At 38.5% G+C, this 21,616-nt stretch overlaps 2 protein-coding genes across 3 annotated transcripts in view; both read right to left on the bottom strand.

The window, feature by feature from the left end:
- Positions 1-12,949, bottom strand: part of ttc36 (tetratricopeptide repeat domain 36) — a 33,606-nt gene extending 20,657 nt beyond the window's left edge. The window contains exon 1 of the mRNA XM_077494339.1: positions 12,865-12,949. The gene's annotated coding sequence lies outside the window, so the exon portion shown is untranslated. The remainder of the gene's footprint in view (positions 1-12,864) is intronic.
- The window catches only part of cntn5 (contactin 5), a 211,790-nt gene extending 198,785 nt beyond the window's left edge, over positions 1-13,005 (bottom strand). For both annotated transcript variants that reach the window (XM_077494311.1, XM_077494315.1), the window contains exon 1: positions 12,865-13,005. The gene's annotated coding sequence lies outside the window, so the exon portion shown is untranslated. The remainder of the gene's footprint in view (positions 1-12,864) is intronic.
- Positions 13,006-21,616: the final 8,611 nt, after the last annotated feature.

The raw sequence follows: 21,616 nt of genomic DNA, 5'->3' as shown, positions 1-21,616 counted from the left end.
GCATCGCTGAACCGGATACGGTCAAGACAGCAGCGGCAAAGGACGCGCCCGAGGCAATTGTTGTCCATAGGCTTCTAATTTCTTAACTCATTCACTCGCCGCCATTTTCACATTTCGCAATCCCGTTCGCTCCCGGCTGTTTTACTGGATTTTGACTGATTTTGCAAGGCCCACAGAATATTGTGTTCTATTGCTATAAAAGCATGCAATCTATCAAAAGAAAGATTAAAGTCTCCTCTTTCATAAGGAAAAAAAGTATGTTTCTATCTGTTTCCGTTTTGCAGCAATTAGCATTAGAAGAGAGCTAAGTTTCCTCATTTCCTCCAACCTATTCAAAATTTTAAGTAATTTAGCTTTTTTTTCTACATGGCCCTGGTTGATCTCCTTTGCTCTGCTGCCACCTGCTGGCGGTTGTGTAATAACTACCATTTCTGCAACCGTTCTTTGCAGTTGAGAGGCTGCATCAAAGCCTTCTGTATGCTCTAGCATAAAAAAAAACCCAAAAACGTATAAATACGTCTTTGGGACACTTAGGACATTAAAAAAAAATGTATCTATACGTTATTGGGAGCAAATGAGTTAAGGCCAGCATTTCTAACCGCATGGTGCGGATCACATCTATTTGAGGTTCTTAATTTTTCGGTTTTGCAGCGTATGTTCACTTTTTTTCTTAAAAAAAAAACCTGCAAAGGGAAATGCTCACGTTCTATTGCGCTTCTTAAATGTATTAGCATATTCCTACTTCCATGACGTTGTTATTTGGTTTCTAAGATCAGTTTTTTTTTCCAGTGTGGAAGTCATCGAAATGGTATTCATGCTCACAGTAGTACAAGGAAGCGGCAGTAATGGCTGTCAGAGGCTGGCACGCCTCACTGAGCTGAAGACAACATTTTCCGAGCGACCGACTGCAGGGGATGTTTGTCGTTACGTAAGCCGCACATGACATGGTCACACGTGAGCTCCCTGATGGAACATTTAAAGACACTTGGTTTAGAGATTCAATAAAAGCTTCCGCGCGCTTCTGGGGAGTGTTTAGACGCCATTGTCATCCATTTTTCCTGGACGGCTTCGACCTTGAGAGCTCCTCTCGGGATGTTAAAAGCCCGACTGTTTACTTCCTGCCCGCATGGGCTCTCTCAGGCGCGTGCGGGTGCGATTCAGCAGATCCCAGATAGCATCGAGTTTGACGATAAACGACGGCGACCCTCTCACATATGACTGAGCTTTCCACTGCCCTCCATTTACGTTAATGAAGTGCGGGGAGGCTAATTATATATTAAAAGGAACGTATTACGGCTAAGTGCCTTTTTAAATTGTTTGCACAAGGGATCCTCAGTTTGCAATGGCATGAAAGTCACTCGAACGAGTTTGTGCAGTGGTGTAAGACTACATGGACTTGTGGCACTAGAGGCAGTTACTGCTGTAATTACTGTTTTTTATTTCATTGTTTATGCTGTATGCCTAAAAGTGTTTTTTTCATGAAGATAAATACTGTAGCTCGAGACTAGTGGTGACCTAAAGAACAAGATCACGGATACAAGCTCGGGAGGGACTCAGAGTCGAGCCGGTGCTCCTCTGCGTTGAGAGTAGCCAGCTGAGGCGGCTCGGGCATCTGGTTCGGATGCCGCCTGGACCCTGGGGAGGTGTTCCGGGCATGTCCCACCGGCGGGAGGCCCCGGGGACGACCCGGGACACGCTGGAGAGACTATGTCTCTTGGCTGGCCTGGGAACGCTTTGGGATCCCGCCGGCGGAGCTGGTTGAAGCGGCTGGGGAGAGGGAGGTCTGGGTTTCCCTCCTAAAGCTGCTGCCCCCGCGACCCGACCTCAGATAAGCGGTATAGATGATGGATGGATAAATACTGTAGCTCAAGACTAGTGGTGTTCCACAAGGCTTTATACTAAGTCCACGTATTTTAGCATTGGACTATACAAAAAATGTCACAATTACGTTATGTTACAGTTGAAAAATGATTGCTGTCCTTGGGATATTTTGAGGGGTGGCGCGGTGGTTGAATAGTTAGCAAGTCCGCCTCCCAGTGCTGAGGACGTGAGATCGAGTCCGGGCTTCGGCCTTCCTGGGTAGAATTTGCATGTTTTCCCCGTGCCTGCATGGCTTTTTGTCCGGGTACTCCGGCCTCCTCCCAGATTCCAAAGATATGCTTGGCAGGTTAATTCAACTCTCTAAATTGTCCCGAGGTGTGATTGAGAGTGTGGATGCTTGTTCGTCTCTGTGTGCCCTGCGATTGGCTGGCAACCAGGTCAGGGTGTACCCCGCCTACTGCCCAAAACCGGCTGGGATAGGCTCCAGCACGCACCCCCGCGACCCTTGTGAGGAACAAGTGGTTCAGAAAATATGGATGGATGGAAAAAATTGGCCTAGGAATGTCACAGAATATTTAGTAAGATAACTGGGAACTGTTTTGAATTTTCCACAAAATTGTCCTACTTGCGTAGGCCTCGTTCAGACTTTTCGTGACGCATCCAAGAGACGCGCCCTTTCAAGTTGATCCACAAATGTCTCACTTGAGTTCATTTTCTTCAACTGCGCAACTGAAAGCTCATCAAAAGCGTTTTCGCGGGCGACTGTCACCTATCACGAAGACGAATTTAGGAACGGAGGCAATCGATGGCATCGCAGCTCAGGACTGCAGACGATGAACTCCTCTGGGGACACTTTGTAGAACCACTTTCTTCCGTGGCGGGCTTTTAGGCAAGGGGGATGATTTTTCAAGAAAAGTGTCATTTTGTTTCTTTTTGATGTCTTTTTTTTTTTTTTTTTTTCCGGGGAGTCAGAGATGGCCCTTTCGGGTCTTTCGGCTAATAAGATGAAAAAGAATTTCAAGGCACATGGAGCACAAGCGTCCTCTTTGCCGAGATTAAAGCAGCATTTTGAGGTCCAACGCGCACACTTAGATGTTTTTTTTTTTTCCCGTGCTATTTTGTCATCTGTTTGATTCTCGCGGCTGTCGGCTCCCATTGTCACCGTTGTGCTGGCGCGGCGAATCTCGGCGTCGTTAAGACATGACCGAGAGCCCGAGACAGAGAGGGAGAGAGAGAATCTCCTCGGCTTTAATCTCGAAATTAAAGAGGAGTGCCGTTGCATTACCTCTCGCTTTGTGCTAATTGAGTTTCCCCAACGCGTGAGATGGTGTCACTGATTGCTACTTTCATGTTGCTGAGGTGTCGCTCTCATTTCCGATGATTAAAACACACAGCCGCTGAAGCTTCTCTGAAATGTAAGCACCTTTTCTTTTTATGTCTTGGACCGATCAATGACTTCCGCTTTATCTTTGTCATCCAGAGGTGGGAGTAAGTCACATCTTTGCTAGTCATAAGTAAGCCCCTCTCAAGTCTTAACCTTCAAGTTTCGAGCAAGCCCCAAGTTACTGCGGCACAAATCAAGCAAGAGGAGTCCACACTAAATTTCAAGTAAGTTGAGTAAAGACTTTACTTGAGGCGAGTCATAAGTCAAGTCGTACAATCTTGCTCAGTCACAACAAATCGCTCTTTAGCCACTTCACACTATATAGCTGTACGTGCCTAGTTAGCTGGATACATCAATGGATAAAAGCTATCAAGGCTAATTAATCTGTACAGCACAGAACAGACACCATCAACACGTCTGATTCTTTTTTAATTTAAATCTATCAAATTGTTACAGATAATTGCATAGTTTATCTGCTATAAACGTAAGCTATTCAACATCATCTTTAATGTAATGGTTTACTTAGCTTGTGAACAAAAAACACGAATGCTTTGCTACCAAAGTGAGGGTTTGTTACTATCCATGGTGCTAACAAGGCTAGCTAAGCAATTAGCGCATCGTTGCCTACTGCCTATTTCCCATTTAATGTTTGTTGTAACTTTCCGTTATTCGTTATTGGTGTAGCGAACCCTGCCACAGATAGCAAAACCACGCGAATTATTGGGCCATCAAGTAAAAGGGTTTGAAATTGTGTATTGATGCCAAAAGACGGCACCAACAAGATCCACCTAGAATGATTGTGCATAATCATTGAACCATCTTACATAAATGACATTTAATCGTTGAATCATTCGACACAAGTAAACCACCTTTACATGAGGCTTGGTTGTATTAGCTTGCATACTAACCTAAATAACATGCTAGCGCAAGGAGAAGTGACATCACACATGGGAAGACATATGGAGTACTTTACACAAACAAAATTAATCTCATTAAACTCACCTTTTGGCAAAAACTTTCAGGTTCACTTTTAATGGCTGACAAGGTACATTCAAGGACTTTTCGGTTAATGCTAACAAGGCTAGCTTATGTGTTCTTAGTTGCCTTTGCTTTTGTCCGAATTAAATATTGTCATATAGTCTTTATTTGCCTTTTCCCCAGCCGGTTTGGTCATTTCACGCAAAAATCAACAGGCACATCTTGGCCTGCTCCAAGCTAATTAACGTAATTAGCCTATATGCTGTTCTTTACAACAAAAATGCTAACATTGTGCTACCACTGGCTAGTTACCATCTGTGGTGCTCACAAGGCAAGCGACATGCTCCTTTCTATCAAACCTTTGCTTTTTGTTTAAGCTATTAATGATTTTGCTGTTGATTTATAAAGGCTTCCATGATCTAACGTTTTTCATCTGCTACTCGATTGCTCATAACCTACAACCAGGCTTGTAAAACCTTTGGGTGTAACGGCAACAGCTACAAAAAAAGAAAAAGAAAGCTCAAATAAATTGCCTGGTGCTCAGCAGGCCAAACGACGTTGCCTCTTTGCCGGCGTAATTTGTTTACTGAACTTGCTCGGTCATCTTTTTGGGGGGCGGTGGGGGGGTCCCACCTCTGCTAAGCTTGAAAGCCAGCAGCACAGTTTTTTTTTTTTTTTTCCTCTCCACACTCACACATTAGTTGTTACACTTCATTTGGTAAATGGATTTCTTTCGCCGGCAAAACGCACCGTGAGGATTTGTTTGTCTCCATTTCTGTGTGAGCATTCTGGAACGTAAACAAGCTGTTGCTATGCAAGGGGTTTTGAAAACGTTTTTGGGTACGGGGACCCCTTAGAGGAGAGATTTCTACCCCCTCCCATGTCAATTATAATATTTATTTTTCAAACATTTCAATGCACAGGAGTAGATTGACTTGTGTGTTTATTTTGTTTTATTTAGCGTGTAACAATTTACATAAAACGTAAACAGGTATTTATATAATGCAATTGCTGTACGTACTGTAGTATTTGTGTGATTAATTTGTACTTTTGGCTGTGGACTTGTGGAATGAAGCTCTTCCTCTCAGTTCAGAATAGTAGCTAGGCACTGAAATGCCGATAGATGGCGCCACACGCAATATTTTAAATATTTGACATGGCTTTGGCCTGAGCACAGAAACGATCGCCCGCAACCAAAGCAAGCAAACAAAGTGAATAGGTGAATTCACATAACATTATTGTATTGGTTAATGGCCTAACAGCAGCATACCGTTAATTTATTATAGATATTACATGATGATTCACTCCAAGCAGAAATTTTTTATTTTTTTTTAAATGATTTTTGAGAGATTGAAACTGACTAAGCGGACGACCACATAGCTTTACCTGGGTACCCCGCCTACTGCCCATAGCCAGCTGAGATAGGCTCCAGCACCCCCCGTGACCCTTATGAGGAATAAGCGATCAAAAAAAAAAAAAAATGGATGGGATGGATGTGTGATGAGAGCATGACCAGAAAATCTCGTTTTAAAGACGGTCAAATTGACTCAACTCTGTCGGCTTGGCTTAATAAGTGCGATAAGTATATTATTAAAAAGAAGAGAGAGTTCACTTTGTCACTATTTTCACTCAGTGGTTCTCGTTGACCCAGAACAGGGAGATGAGGTGTCTCGTTTTAATCTATCATGTCATGGGGGGTAAAATAATAATGAAAACTGATTAAAACTGATTTTTTTTTTTTTTTAATAGGCCTATCTCTTTATTTGTAACACTTTTGTGTACTGGGTCAAATTGACTTGGGCACATTATTGCTGTTCCTAAGAAACCAACGGGAGGATTTTTTAGGCCATTTTATAAGGGAAAAGTTTCAAGTACAAGTGAAAAAAAATCTGCCTTCAGGGTATGTTAACCATAACTACCTTATTAGAAAATAAACATACATCGAAATTCTGCTACAAGAAAGCACCACCAGGAAATCTTTTTTTTATTTTTTATTATTATTATTATTTCTGCTTGGCTTAATAAGTGTGATCAATTTCTTTTGTTGTGATTTAATGTCAGTGGGTCACTTTGACCCAGAACAAGACGAGCTGTCTCGTTTGAACCGATCACGTTCTTTTAAAAAAAAAAAAAAGAAAGAAAGAAAGAAAAAAAATCACAAGTACATTTGAATAATGGATGACATCAGAATCTATTGTATTTTTATTTTACACGTCGAGATATTTAATGATCCTTCTGTCAGCGGAAGCGAGCCTTTTGGCTAGAATTGGATGCATTTACATTTTATTGTTGAAATGTTCATTAGTGTGCATTGTGTCTCTCTAAAACAAATAAAAGAAAAAGAAAATGAAAGTGGTAAAAAAAAAAAAGAAAAAAAAAAGTGGATTATTCTCATTGAAGCGTGATCTGTGAACGGTAATGGAGTTAATAACATCTTCTTTTCGTTTCATTTATGACACTTTTATTGTAACGGTTCAAATCGACCCGGGGACATTATTGCACTTCCTGAGAAACAAACCCAACGGGAGGTTTAATAAAGTCATTTTACAAGCCAAAAGTTTCAAATAACCAAAAATGTGCCTTTCAGGGTTGAGAGGGGTTATTACTGGGCAAAAGTGCAGCATATAGCTTCTTTTCCTTTTTTTTTTTTTTTTTTTTTGACGCAGTTTTATGTCCAGCTACGTGTGATGCATTTCATTGGACAACCTCGTATATATAATCAGTGAAGACAGCATGAAATTATAACATAATTAGCTCTCTACAATGTCTTCTAATGTGTCAAGATGGCTTCATTTCTCACCCGCCTATTTTTTTACGTGCTCGGCCAAGAAGTCTTTCCAAAGTTTTCCACTTTTACAAAGTCAGCCCAGGAAGCAAAAAAAAAAAAAAAAAAGAAAAGGAAAAAGTTCATGACATCGAGGTAAAAAAAAAAAGTTCACGTGGTAATCATGCAAATCAGGCGATAGCTGCCTGACGTTATTTTTTGAAATCCTGTCAACAAGATTAATTTGTACAGGGATTAATTGTGTAAAAAGTGCGACCCGGTCGGTCTCATTACCATTTAAATTCCTCGCGATGCTGGATTGACTTCGGGGACATGATATTTATTATGATGGGGTTGTTTGGCTACGAGATTGTGTCAAGTCAAAGACGCATGTTGTCACGGTGTATGTCACATTTCATCCAGGAGAGGGGTGGAAAATTATTTTATAAAAAAAAATGCAGCATAAACAACTTATCAGACATTTTAACGCCAGGAATATTTCTTCCTAACATCACTGCATAGTGGATGGGTACGTTTCACACTCAGATTAGCGTCATTTGTAGTTCAATGGCTAATTCAGCCACTTGATTTAACCTGTTTAGCAAAAATATGCGATTATTACCAATTATCTGCATAACACATGACAATGATGACATAATCTGAGTTATCACATGAATCTTTATGTAGTTTTTTTTTTTCTGTCAGGGAGGCAATAGTAGGTGGGGCAAACCCTGGACTGGTTGCCAACCAATCGCAGGGCACACGGAGACGAACAACCATCCACACTCACAAGCACACCTAGCGACAATTCGGAGCTCCCAATTAACCTGCCATGCATGTCTTTGGAATGTGGGAGGAGACCGGAGTACCCGGAGAAGACCCACGCGGGCACGGGGAGAACATGCAAACTCCACCCAGGAGTCGAACCCGAGTCCTCAGTACTCAGTAAAAAAAAAAAAAAAAAAAAAAAAAAAAAAAATGTATATATTTTTTTAAAAGGCAAACAAGGTATGGCAAGGTATTGCTTCCACGTCACAGTCCACGGAGTTAACTCATTTTTTTCCCAAAGACGTTCTATTTTCAATGTTTTAAGTGTCCCAAAGACTGATTTATACATTTTTTGTTTTCTATGCTACATCATCCAGAAGGCTGTGATGCAGCCTCTCAACTGCAAAGAATGGTTGACAAAAAAAAAAAAGTTATTATACAAACGTCCAGCAGGTGGCAGCAGAGCAAAGGCGATCAAGCAGGGAGGGCTATGTTGGAAAAAAAAACTCAATTACTCACAATTCTAAATAGATTTGTGAATAATGACGAAACTTAGCTATATTGTTGTGCTAATTGCTGCAAAACGGAAACAGATAGAAACATACTTTTTTATTCTTGATGAAAAAGAGAGACTTAAATCTTTCTTTTGGTAGCTTTTTATTTAAATTTTTTTGTTTTGTTTTTATAGCAATAGAACTGTGAAAATCCAGTGAAACAGCCAGGAGTGAATGGAAATGCTTCCATGAAAATGTCTGGGAGTGAATGAGTTAAGTGACTCGGGTCGTAAATATTGTACGTGTTCAAGATTGTCATCCCTGAGGCCCTTTTTGGACCGTATTATTGAGACAAATTCACTTCTGTCTTTCGGCTTTTACCCGGGCCCACTCTGGCTTCATTCTCGTTTTCGCAATTGAAGCCGAGAATATTTTCCAACTCGACTTCCAGGCATGCCACCTGGTGCGTCTCTTGAAAGAGATGCCAATAAACATCTCGCTGTCTTCTTTTTTTTTTTTCTTTTTTTTTGTGCTCTCTGAAGACAAAAACGCCCTTAATTGCCGAGCAGACGCTTTGTTTTCCTAATTCCTTGATAGCGTTGTGATGCGGACAAGAATGAGCAACGGTGCCGCGGTTGGCGTGTAATTGTTGTCGCTCTTCTTCATTTCCATAATGACAAAGAACAACCTGGTTAACCGGCAAGCGGCCACGAAACAAAACAGGACGAACAAACAATTGGCACGCCATTCCTCCTCGCTGGGTGTAATTGCGCGCCGATCCGCCTGTTTTGTTATGTTTTAATTAACAAGTAGATGACGAGCTCAGAACGTGATCTGTTGTGAAAGGTATTTGGATTTACAAATAGATTTTTCTTCTTAACTCATTCACTGCCATTGACGGAAAAAGACGTCAAATGATGCATTTTTTTCTGGTCTGGCAATGAATGTGTTAATAAATAACTAAAAAAAATAATAATAATCAAAGTGGCCCTTGCAGCTTTCTATTTTTCTGTATGTGGCCCTCAGAGGAAAAAGTTTGAACACCCCTGCCGTACATTATATCAACAATTTATAATTGCTTCGTTGATTTTTACCATGTTTAACTCATTCACTGCCATTGACGGAAAAAGACGTCAAATGATGCATTTTTTTTTTTCTGGTCTGGCAATGAATGTGTTAAAAAATACAAATGATCAATGAATAATGAATGACTGTAATGGAAAAAACAAAAAAAACACACAAAAAAACCGCACATGCTAGTAGCACTCCCGCATGCTCTAATTGCTTGATACAAATGATCCACTCTAGATTTAAAGCGTTATTGACAGTTCTGGCAATTTTAAAATACGTTTTTAACTTACAGTTATGTGTTCACTATATCTACTGAAGCAAATGAAGTTACGGATTAGCAGGAGTACCTAATTTTGAGGCCAGTGGAAGTTATTGACTCAACAGCGAAAATTATAATAAGTTATTTTCAGTGTATAGTTCTATGAAAACAATTTTATAATTGTACTATATATGGCTAATCTAATTATAAGATACAGTAATATACTTGTGAAGTAGAAGGGACAGGAAAAGACAAAAAGAGGATAAAAAAAATATTTTCACAATATTTTATTACTTTTGTTTGACAATGTTATGATACTATATGTGTTTACTGTGATATAATTTAAAAACATGACTAATGATACTTGTATTTCAAAAGATTTTATAATGTCTATTTGTAGTAGAATAAAAAATAGATAAATATAAAAAATAAATGTATGTACTATACCGCTATGGGGAAAAAAAAAATGAATTGGCCACTGCAAAATTATCAGATTTTGTAGGAGAGAGCATAACTCCCAAATGCCATATTCAAATATTGTCATTTAGAGCATAAATTATTTGCACAAAATAAAAACATTATTATTATTATTATTATTGTTATTATTATTATTATTATTATTAATATTAATATTAATAAAAAGTTTTTTATTTTATTCTTTTTTTTATTTACTGCACAGTTAATGTTCAAATTGCCCACATTGCTGCAGTGGCTTAGAATAATATTTTAAATACATTTAGTAAAATCATTTTTAGGCAGTATATGGCGTAAAAAAAAAAAAAAATAAAAAAAAAAAGTAGAATCACTGGTCTTTAAAATATCTTTTCATGGAACACCACTGAAGAAATTAAGATTTTGAAAGATGTAATTTAAATGCAAGCTTGTTTTGTAGGACAACTTACATTTACTGGACCCTTCAAAAAAATAATCAGACATGAATAGAATAGAATAGAATAGAATAGAATAGAATGACCTTTATTATCATTGTTTACAACGGTAAACATTGTGTAACAACGAAATTGGACATGGCACTCCAGTGTGCACATATAAAAATAATAAAAAAATAATTAAAAGATAAAAAAAGATAAAAAGAATTTTGAATATTTATGGACAAAAATTTACACGAGAGAATATTTGCATATGAAAGCAGAATATTTACACTGGGAATTTTCTTTATATAAATATTATAAATAAATAAATAAATACCTTAAACCTCTTGCAACAAAAGTGAGCGTCACCCCTAAGTGAAACTGTTTTTTTTTTTGTTTTTTTTTCCCAGAAATGACTCAGAGTCGGATAAACCCAAATCCTTGAGAAAACTACGAGACGGAATTTCAAACCACTAGTCCACCATGCCGCTTTCAAAAAAAAAAAAAAAAAAAAAAAAAAAGTAATTGTCGTTTAAAAAGAACATGACACACTTGCATAGTTTAAACGCTTTCTCGCTGATGTGTGATGTTTGACAAGTTTTATGTCTTTTTTTTTTTTTTTTTTTTTTTTTTCATCCACTCTCACAAGCGCTTTTGCGGCTTTCTGCTGACGTGCCGTATTGCCTAGGTGAGCGATAACACGCACGCACACGCTTACACGAGGATCATTTGAGTTGAAAAAGCCGGCGGCACCTTAATTGGGAAGCGGAATATTTTATTCTGGGGCTACTTTTAACGTAATGTGATTTATATGATGTTCTGCTTTTTTTTTTTTTTTTTTTTTTTTTTTTCTGCTGCGGGAAATCATCTCCTGTATTGTGTTTTGCTTCATGGAAATGAAAATTAGCTTTACTGGCTGTTTAGAAGTCCCCAAGCATGCTGATGCTCCCGTTTCTTTCACAGTCGCACATTTTTATTTATTTATTTTTTTATTCACAGGTGTCAGCGCGCCAAGATGGATGGCTGCTGATCTGACAAAAAAAATTAATAAAAAAAATGTAAAAATGTCTGACAGTTACGGGTCGACCGTCGACGTGTTGTTTCTCTACTCACAATTTGGGCTTCAAAGTCGCCGAGATTGATTTACATCGACTTGAACAAAGAGCGCGTTTAAAGTGACGGCGCCGCACCCGGCATGCAGTTCCCTTTTATACGTATTTACGCTCTCGCTGGCAGCTTAAATCACGCAAAAAAAAAAAAAAAAGTGCAGCGTCTGTAGCAAGAAGTGCTTTCTCGCCACTCTGCCTCCATTTGACTTCTTTTGTAGCTGCCAAAGGCGGCGCGCGGCCATTAGAAAGACTCGCTGAAACTATTTTTGTCACCTCAAATCAAAGGTAGCAGAGATGGGGCGGGAAAGAAAAAAAAAAAAAGTAGTCGCACTCTCGGAACTGGAGAGATAATATTGTGGGTTATTACCCATAGATTACTATATAGAAGAACACTAGATGGCTCAAAGCGGAGTTGGCACAGTTCTGGTCGGCCATTTTAAGACATTTACCCACAAATGTGCAGAACTCTTTGAATCCCTGGCGGATTCACAAACAGATTGGTTTATTACAAACATTATTATTAACGTGGCTAGGATTCAGGTTGATTTATTTATTTTTTTACGTGGCATAGTTGTTGTTTGTGTCGTCTTTTGTATCATATTGAAATGAAAATCAGTTGAGAATTTGGGAATTGAGCCATCTTACGGTTATTCCTATGAGAGATCGACGCAGTCCTGTACCAAAATGGCCGCCCTGTGATGACGTTGCTTCTCTATATGTGCGTTTCTCGCAAATCCGGTGTTTGCATTTGCCTTTTGCGCAAAACTGAGGGTAATGGAAACGCACCTTGTGACACAAACATGGTCTCCCAGGCGGGGAAGCGAACCCACGCCACCTGCACCGAAGGCAAGTGACGGAACCGCTCCACCTAAAGCATGTGGCCCTCAATTTAACACCTGCTTCGTCGCATTCCAGCCAAAATATACATAAATACCTGCATTAGATCATTAAACATAGCAAAATCTTGTATTCAAAAAAATAAATAGTAATACATTATTTTTATCACAGAACATCCAAATTAATACCAAATTGATTAAATAGTATTGATATTTAAATCCATGTGACTTCCAAAAAAGCAAAAAAATATGAAGAAGAAAATGTTTAAACCTTTACATGTATTTATCCAAGTTGAATATGTTTTTCTTGTAACACATTACAAACATTTGTTGGGTTATTTGTGGAGGCTGGAAAGCACAAATTGCATTTCCATTCATTTCAATATAGTAATCAGTCTCCTCTGTACTCGTTTTGATCATTTGGCTCCGCCTTCCCCATTCATTATAACGGGAAGCTTTGCATTTGCATGACACTGTTTTTCTTTTTAAAGACAAAAAAGGGTTTATTTACCTTTACTAGTTTCGGCGTCCACTGCCGCCTTCCTCAAAAGCTGTTTTTAACCTTGACACCAGGTCTTATTTCAAGGTTTTGGTACTCGCGACAGCGGCCGATATGCAGTGTTGGCCTCCGTCGTCTTGTGGCCATCCGGAACTAGAAATTAGAAGAATAGAAAATTGCCATTCACTTCATGAAATGTTCAGGAAAAATCAGGTCTCTTTAAAATTATTTTCTGTATCAAGTCAAGTCGTATTTATTCATCAAAAGTACAAGTGGTATCAGTAAGTGTTGATTTAGAAAAAAAAAGTGGTCTTGAACAGCCCCAATTTTATACATTCTGACCAAAGAATGTCAAAGACTCTTTTTTTTTTTTTTAAATAAGACACATCGAAACTGTTTGAACTAGCTGAATAAATGCATCATATGTCTCCTTTAAGTGTTGAACATGGTGCTGTTAAGAATAACATGAAATGGGCCTTCAGGGCAGCTGGTCCGCATCGTCATCGTAAAGTCCAAGGCAGCCATTAAAAAAAAGGAGCGGCGCCATCCAAAAATGGGTGTTGATGTTAACTTTTGAAACTGCAACAAAATGTTGTTTTTTGGTTCATTTAAAAAAAAAAAAAAAACTTTGTGTTGGCTGTAATGCGTTGGAAAAGTCGGCCCGGGGTGGTTTGAATTGGCCAAATGCTTCCTCGCTGAAGAGGCTATTAAACAAATGTGCGGCTGTGAAACAATGGGCTGGCATTATCAAGTTTGAACGCTGGCGAGGGGGGATTGGGGGGAGGGGGGCGGGGGGGGGAGTAGAATTGTGTAAAAAAAACACTTGTCCTGCTCGCACAGGTGGCGGGAAAGCCATTATGGCTATTTGTGTTTCATTTTATGACAGGAAAGTAAAAACACAAAGAAAAGCGCTCCAATTAATATTCACAAAGAAATGAGATGTGGGCGCCCCCTAGTGGTACTGACTGTGTGGCATGTGGTGAAATTCTCATAAATTAACGTATGATCAGATGAGATATGGCACCCTGTTGTGATCAATTTCCCTGTAGTGTCTTTTATTACAATTATTTGTAGTGTTGTTCCGATACTGAGTTTGGCCCCCGATACGATACCCAGCTTTGCAGTATCGGCCGATACCGATACCATACCGATACTTAAGGTTGTTTTTTTTTCCTCAACATGAAAAAGCTGTCCTGCTATTGGTTCAGAGCATTCAAGGGCCAATAGGATATCTTAGATGGGCATGCAGTGAACATGTCACATATCAGTGAATGTCGTGCACCAGCAAGACACAAAATGCTGCATCCAAAATCCGATATTAATGTTGGAATTAATGGTATCGCCATGTTACTTGTGAGTATGCACCGATACGATACCACTTTTTAACGTTTTTTTTAACGTTTCTAAACGTTTTTTTTTTTTTTTTTGTTTTTTAACATATGGTTGCTTCACAAGTTGACACAAATAATGACGTGGCATCTAGTGCTGACACTATCGAATATTTTTAGAATCGATAATTCAATCGATAATCGGATTCATTTGAATTTTGCAATAAAGTGTATTACAAAGGCATTTTTCTCCCCCTGATTACTGTTTTTTAAATTTAACTAGTGATTGGTGTTTATTTTTTACTTCGTATTCGTATTGTATTTAAAAAAAAAAAAAAAAAAAAAAAAAAGGGGGATTGATATTACCGGTTCAGTAATTGTTTTCCAAAGTAAAAAAAAATATTTTTTTTTTTAAATGTTTGCAAATGTGTTATTTTTGATTAAACACGGAAGATAGTCCGTCTTTTTTCATGAAGGACCACAGAAGTCAGTGAACAATCACTGTTGATATGCTGAAATCAGATGATTTGGACCATTTTAAGTAAAAAAAAATGACTATAAACGATTGGTAGATAAAACTCGAGCTGTCGTCCACCAACTAACCTTACACTAACGCATCAGTAAAGTCATAATTGCAGTAAATATTTGCATGAAAAACACTTTGAGGCCATGAATCTAAAACAATTTAAAAAAGATCGACATGAGTTCCAATCCTTATGCCGGATTGCAAAATATTCCTGTGCACGCTGTTCCGTCACCTCAGATGCCAATTCCGTCATAATACGATATAATGTGACAGTCAAAAGTGAGCATCACCTGGCCCGTGTAAGCGATAAAACATCACATTGACTCGACACGGTGAACGAGCAACAATTGCTTCAATCATGCAGCGAGTCGCACTGGCCTGTGTCGTAATCGGCGCTCTTCGCGCAATCGACCGCATCGGCGGCTCGGGTCTCGCGGCGCACTCGATCGGGAGGGTCCTGCGCGTACCGCGGAATTACAAACACGGCGACCCGATGACGGGCCTACGGCGCGGATTGTAAATCACCGCCGGAGCGACGCCACCATATTGGAAGTGGAGATGGCTTTTGAAGTGATGAATGGCTGAAAGCTCGAAACACGTACACGAAACAGATCTGATATTTGTAACTACCATTGCTTTAAGCCACCTTTTCATATCAGAATCTGCATCAAAAAATTCTGTATGCTCTTTCATAAAAAAAAACCAAAAAAACAAAAAAAAAAACATATAAATACTTTTTTGGGAACGAAGGACAAAGTATAAAAAAAAAACACTGCTTTAAGCCACCTCTTCATATCAGAAGCTGCATCAAAGCCTTCTGTATGCTCTTTCATCAAAAAAAATAAATAAAAAATAAATAAAAAAAAGTATAAATATGTTTTTGGGAATGAAGGATTAAAAAACGTATTTACACGTTTTTGGGTTTGAATGAGTTAAGTGTTACACAAACATTGGCATCAGTACGGATGATATGAAAATATTTTCATAATTTATAAATTCAAAAGATTCAGAATTGTCTTAAAGTGCAATAAGTCACGTCTTTCATAAATGTAAGAAAATACTTTTAAATTCATGTGATCATTAAATGTCAAGAAAACAGTAAGATACAAACAAAATTGGGCTTTTACAATTCTATTTTCTTCTGAATTTGTGAGAAAAACAGATTTAAATAATCAATTTATGGTTTTATGAATCGATATTAGGCCCGAAAAAGAATATCAATTTAATATCAAATATTCAAATTGTTTTTGTTTTTTTGGGGTTTTTTTTAAACCCAGCCTGAGCAGTTTGTAATCTGTGGGCCTAGAATAGAGCCTTGTGGAACTCAGGTCAGTCTGTCTAGTACTTATCCTACTAATGCAGGAGTACAAGTATACATTCCAATGGGGAAAACAAACAAAAAAAAACGTAAGTACAGCGTTGACGTTTAATGGAGCCGCATGTTATTATGCTAACTCGTTCGTCGCCCGCTGTTCCGACTGCGAAATCTCTGATGTCAGTACAATTTTAAAGTGACGTTTGTATGATTTGTTCAGATGATTGGAACGCGTCTTTTGTACCCTTGAAATACCTCCAACTGCTTTTGTCACCTGCTACTTACCAAAACACAGAACAATTCACGTCGCAAACATTAAATCGCGCGGCGCCTTCAAAATAGCGAATCGTCACGACTTTTCAAACGTTTTCATGCACCAGAATGTTACGAATCGCCGCATTCTTGACAAATTCCCCATGTCGATCATGTCGACCGTGTTTGCTGCAAAGGAAGGCGTTTTCCTCTGCGCTTTTGAGAAAAAAAAATAAAAATATATATATATAGTCTGGCGAGCATAAAGTACATTTCCGCTTCGTCTCAGGGGATTATTACGACGCAACACCCCGACTGTGACAATTGTTGCGATAGCGGTGACAGAACAGAATGAGGAAGATATTTGAAAGCAATTCCAGACTTTTTTTACTTTCCGGAATTGCGGTGCGGTTTGGAAAACGTTACTTGAGGTCATCTCAGTCTGTACAAGGAAATATTTTTCATAACTTTTGCTGTTTTTAGTATTGGTGTGTGGGATGTCATCTGTTACTGAGCAGGGTTAAAAAAAAAAAAAAAATCCTACAAGCGTATCATTTTTAGGAAATATAAAAAAAAAAAAAAAAAAGAAAACTATGATCTTGCTAATTTGGCTAATGTCACACCCTTTTTAAGTTTTTACAGTAGGTTTATACCTACATTTTGTCTTAATTCAGTTAAAAAAAATTTAAAAAATAAATAATACTATCATGTCTTCATAACTTTTTGATGACCTTCTTTTGGTAGTCATTGAATTTGGACATTTTGGTCTAAAATAGAAATAATAATAGTAATACATTGTTAAAACAAAAAAAAAAAAGTACATTACATTCATGTACTAGAAAAGCTTACTGGATTCACCTGTTGCTAGGCAGATTTGGTGACATCCTCCCGTCCTAACGTTTAGGGATGGAGCCCTGTAGATGCCACAAGATGGCGGCAAAGCAATATTTTTATATTTGACATGGCTTTGGCCTGAGTACATAAATAGCAAATAGGTGAGCCAATAATTGTACTCACAAATAGGGGTGTGCCAAAAAAATCGATTCATAAAAGAATCGAGATTCTCGTTTATTAATCAAATCGATATTTAATATTCAAAAATCAATTTTATTTAAATTAGAAATGAAGAAGAAGGGGAAAAGGCAGTTGTAGCCCACATGCTGTTTTTGTGGAAAAAGGCACTTACAATACAAAATTAATAAATGTTTAAAAAAAAAAAAAAAACGAAAATCGTTTGAATTGAGAATCGATTCTGAATCGAATCGTACACCCAAAAATCGTAATCGAATCGTGAGACAGTCAAAGATTCCCAGCCTTACTCACAAAGTCACACTGAACTTCAACTGTCATCTGTTGCTAGGCAGATTATAAACTTACCCTATGTTTCTGATATCAGGAATTTAGATCAGGTTTATGTGGCTCATCATCTGTCGTGAGGCAGATCGAGCGACTCCATTTTTCATGATTTGCTTTTTCCTCAGCGTGCTCTTCGTGATATCTTTATGTTGTCGTCGAAAAACACACACAAATGCAAATATTTATTTACTCGCTTATGTTTTATTCACCACTACGTGATGTAGATCTCTCCTATTGGACAGGAACGGGCCCGCGTTTTGTTTCCCCCCCCCCTTCATCCGCTTAAAATTAATGCATACTCCCGTGATTAATGCCAGCCAAGGACTCGGAATAATCTGAATTACATTGCAGCCATCAGATTACAAAACAGCGTTTTTTTCCTCCCACGTTGTTGTCTGATTTATACGGGACAACAAAGCTCCCCCGCACATGCGCCAGCGCGTTTATCTTACAACGGCGCTCTCGTCAAACAACGCCATTATCCGGGATCAGCGCGCGCACTCCGTAGTAAGATAAGAAGTGCGACGTTATACATGTAAAGCGACGGAGGGCTGACTCCTCAGGTTTGAAAGTGCGGTGGGTGAGCCTCTGCACTTTTTGTTTTTGTTTTTTGTTTTTTTCTGGCCATCCTGCAGCACACGAGGGGCGGATTCTCTCCCAGCTCCAAATTCTAATCATGTAAATGAGACGGTATTTTTAGATTGCATGAAGATGTCAACTTTTTTTTTTTTTTTTGTGCTGAAACTTGACTCGTCTCGGTGGAAGGTCAATCTCTTTTGTTTCCCTGGAGGTAGTACGGCCAACACGGAGCAATCAGTGGGCGGGGCATTAATATGAGACTCAAAGCGCATCAATGGCATGCATGTGGATTTTCAAAGGTCTCCCAATCTTGCCTCTCGTTTCCTCTCGCATCAATCAACGCCGTTTCGGAGCGCTCGGGCTGCCTCGTTGGATTTAACTACCCTTTGTGCATTTTTTTTTTTTTTTTTTTTTTGGGCCACATGATGCAGATATGGTCGAACTTCTACACCTCTTTTGTATTTTACATTAAGACAGTGCTTCTCAAATAGTGGGGCGGGCCCTCCCAGGGGGGCGCGGGGCTCCATCAAGGGGGGCAAGTTTGACCTCGGGGAACATGCTTTTTTATTTTGATTTTTTTTTTACTGTCCTAGAATAAAGTGCAATTGCACCTCCACTACATTAGGGGGCAGTGGCGCTCTCATTATTGGCAGAGTGTGCGCAGGGAGCATTCGCTCGGTGGTGTAGGGATTTTGTTTGCACTGAGCATGAGCGCTTTGCACACAGCAAAAAAAATGAAAAATAAAAAAAAATAAAAATAAAAATCAGCACAAATTATTTTATATATTTTTGTTTTGCAGGTTAGTGTTTTTTTTTATATTGTGCTCCTGAGTTAATGTTGGTGATCAGTTTGAATCCATTATTATTTATTGATTTTATGTAATTTTATTTTTCTGTGTCCATATCATATTCTTCTTACTTGGGGGGGGCATGGCAGAAAATAATTGAGAAGCACTGCATTAAGATTAACTAATATCAGTTATCACACACCCCCACCCCTCCACCCCACCCCCCGTCCCCCCCAAACTATCTAAAGCAGGGGTGTCAAACATACGGGCCGGATCCGGGCCACGAGATGATATTGTAAAGTTAAAAAAAAAAACACTAAAAAAATAAAAAATGCAAAAAATGACTAATTAATCAGCCAGCCACAATCAAAACATATAAATTAGGGCTGGGTTCAAAATATTGATATCCCAATATCGTATTGATATGCCTTTTCATATCCCAATATCGATACATAAAACCATGTGTCGATATATCGATGCCATGTATGTTGTAGTGACAGAAAAACAAATCAGTCACACTTTGGTTTGGTTTTACAGTACAGTACATATTTTATTTTATTTTTTAAAACATTTTTTTAATTGAATTGTTATGAAATTACTCTATCAATGATTAAAAAAATAAAACCATATTTAAATTAGGGGGGGAAATTGTAAATTTTTTTGGTAAATCTATAAATAAATTGAGATATAAAATTTGCGATTAATGTGCGATTAATCGTCAGTTAATTATTGAAGTCATGCGATTAATTCCGATTAAAAATTTTAATCGACTGACACCTCTATTTACTACAAATAATATGATGCAGAATGATTCAAAACGCCTTCACTAGATGGCAGGTGTTCAACTAAAATAAGCTACTGACTTTTTTTTTTGTGATGTTTTTGTCTGGTCTACTGTGAGAGTCGGCCAATAAAATTTTCTCGTAAAATACGTGTTGTCAGAATAAAAGGTTGAGTCCAACAAAACTCAATGCAGCTCTGTTTACCTTTTGGCTTTGAAATTGAAAAAAAATTCAGATCGAATAGTCTGGCTGTGGCTTGAAAGTGGCACTGGAACTTAAGCCAGCACGAGCTGCCAAGTCGCCAATGTCACAATTTGGCAGTTGTAAGCGGCCCGCTCACGGATGCATTTTCATAAATAGCAGCTCACAAAAAGATTGACTTGCTTGTTTCATTTCACACTTGACGGGCGGGCAAACCTCTCCGGAGACAAATTGTACGAGTATGCGCGCGTCTCAGATGTCAATTTGACACAAGATGTCCCCCTTTTAAAGAGTTACTTTTTTTTTGACGTTGCGCACAGAATTACGCACTTCCCTATTAAATTAAAAGCATGGAACCACGGTGGATACGCTCGACAGCAGACTTCATCTACAGTCTGTTTGAGGTGGCCGTTTATGCAGCAAAGTTGCTGAAATGACTTCCTGCTCGCTCATTTCCTCGGGACAAAATGGAGTGAAAATACCCAATATAAATTTTTTTTTTTTTTTTTCCCCCCACATGGACATTTAGCAGGTTGAACTAATGCGTACGCTCCTCATGTGGGTGCTTTCCTATGGAGGACCAAAACTGCCAAAATTATTATTATTTTTTTAAATGACTAAATAAATACGTAAATAAATAAACGACTAAAAGTGGAAATAAAAACAGATTCAAAAATTAAATACACATGTAAACATATGTTTTTATTTCCATTTATATTTTTGTTTATATAATTTTCAAATTATATTTTTTTTATATCCATTTTTATCTTCACTTTTAGTTATTTATTGATTGATTTATTTAGCCATTTATTTATTTTGAATTTTGGTCATTTTTTTTCCTCTCCCGGGTCGAGCCCATGTTCCGAATACTGTAAATTCCAACGTATTGGCAAATTTGTGGGCATGTGATTGTGTCATTTCACTCAGCACGGTGCTGGTTATATTGTAACGTTTTGTACAAACGCCACCAGCAAACGTTGGGAGGTGTCACCCGTTTATTTCTTTCATCAACGCGCCACTTTTTGGCAGTGGCCAACGAACGCCAAAGCACAGAGTACAACCGCTCTCGTTGCGAGCAGGAAAAAGCACCACAACGCTACTCAACCGCACGTCTCCTCCCGTCAGTCCTGAATATTTCCCCTTTCATTTTATACCTACACAGTTGTATTAAATAATATTAAAATTAACAATAAAAACACCCCCAAATTTTTCAGCTCGTGCCCTTACGGGCGCTCGCATTTTTCTCAGGTCCAGCATGCCCACTTGAAAAGGTCACCGCTCGCCACTGGCATACAGTATTCATACTACTCGTTCTATACTAGGAATGTAACGATATCCAAACATCACGATACGATGTAATCACGATATGAAGGTCACGATACGATAATTATCACGATATTGCTGGGGCGTTGGCGATATGTAAAAAAAAGATCGCAATATTGTAAATAAGAGAGCTCCTACTTAAAAAAAAACACAAAAAAAACACAATATTGTGCTATGCATACAATCTCTCATAAACAATATTGCGGCACTTACTTGCGAATAATGCAAGCACACATTGATCGCTTCACAAGCAAATTAGGTTCCCCATCATCTGACAAACAGACATAAACAGAGAAGGCCAAAACATCCCTAAT

Source organism: Festucalex cinctus, chromosome 13 (genome assembly GCF_051991245.1).
Source record: "Festucalex cinctus isolate MCC-2025b chromosome 13, RoL_Fcin_1.0, whole genome shotgun sequence".
NCBI classification, from domain to species: domain Eukaryota; kingdom Metazoa; phylum Chordata; class Actinopteri; order Syngnathiformes; family Syngnathidae; genus Festucalex; species Festucalex cinctus.
Note: the sequence above shows the minus strand (reverse complement) of the source record. Positions and strands in the feature narration are given on the sequence as shown.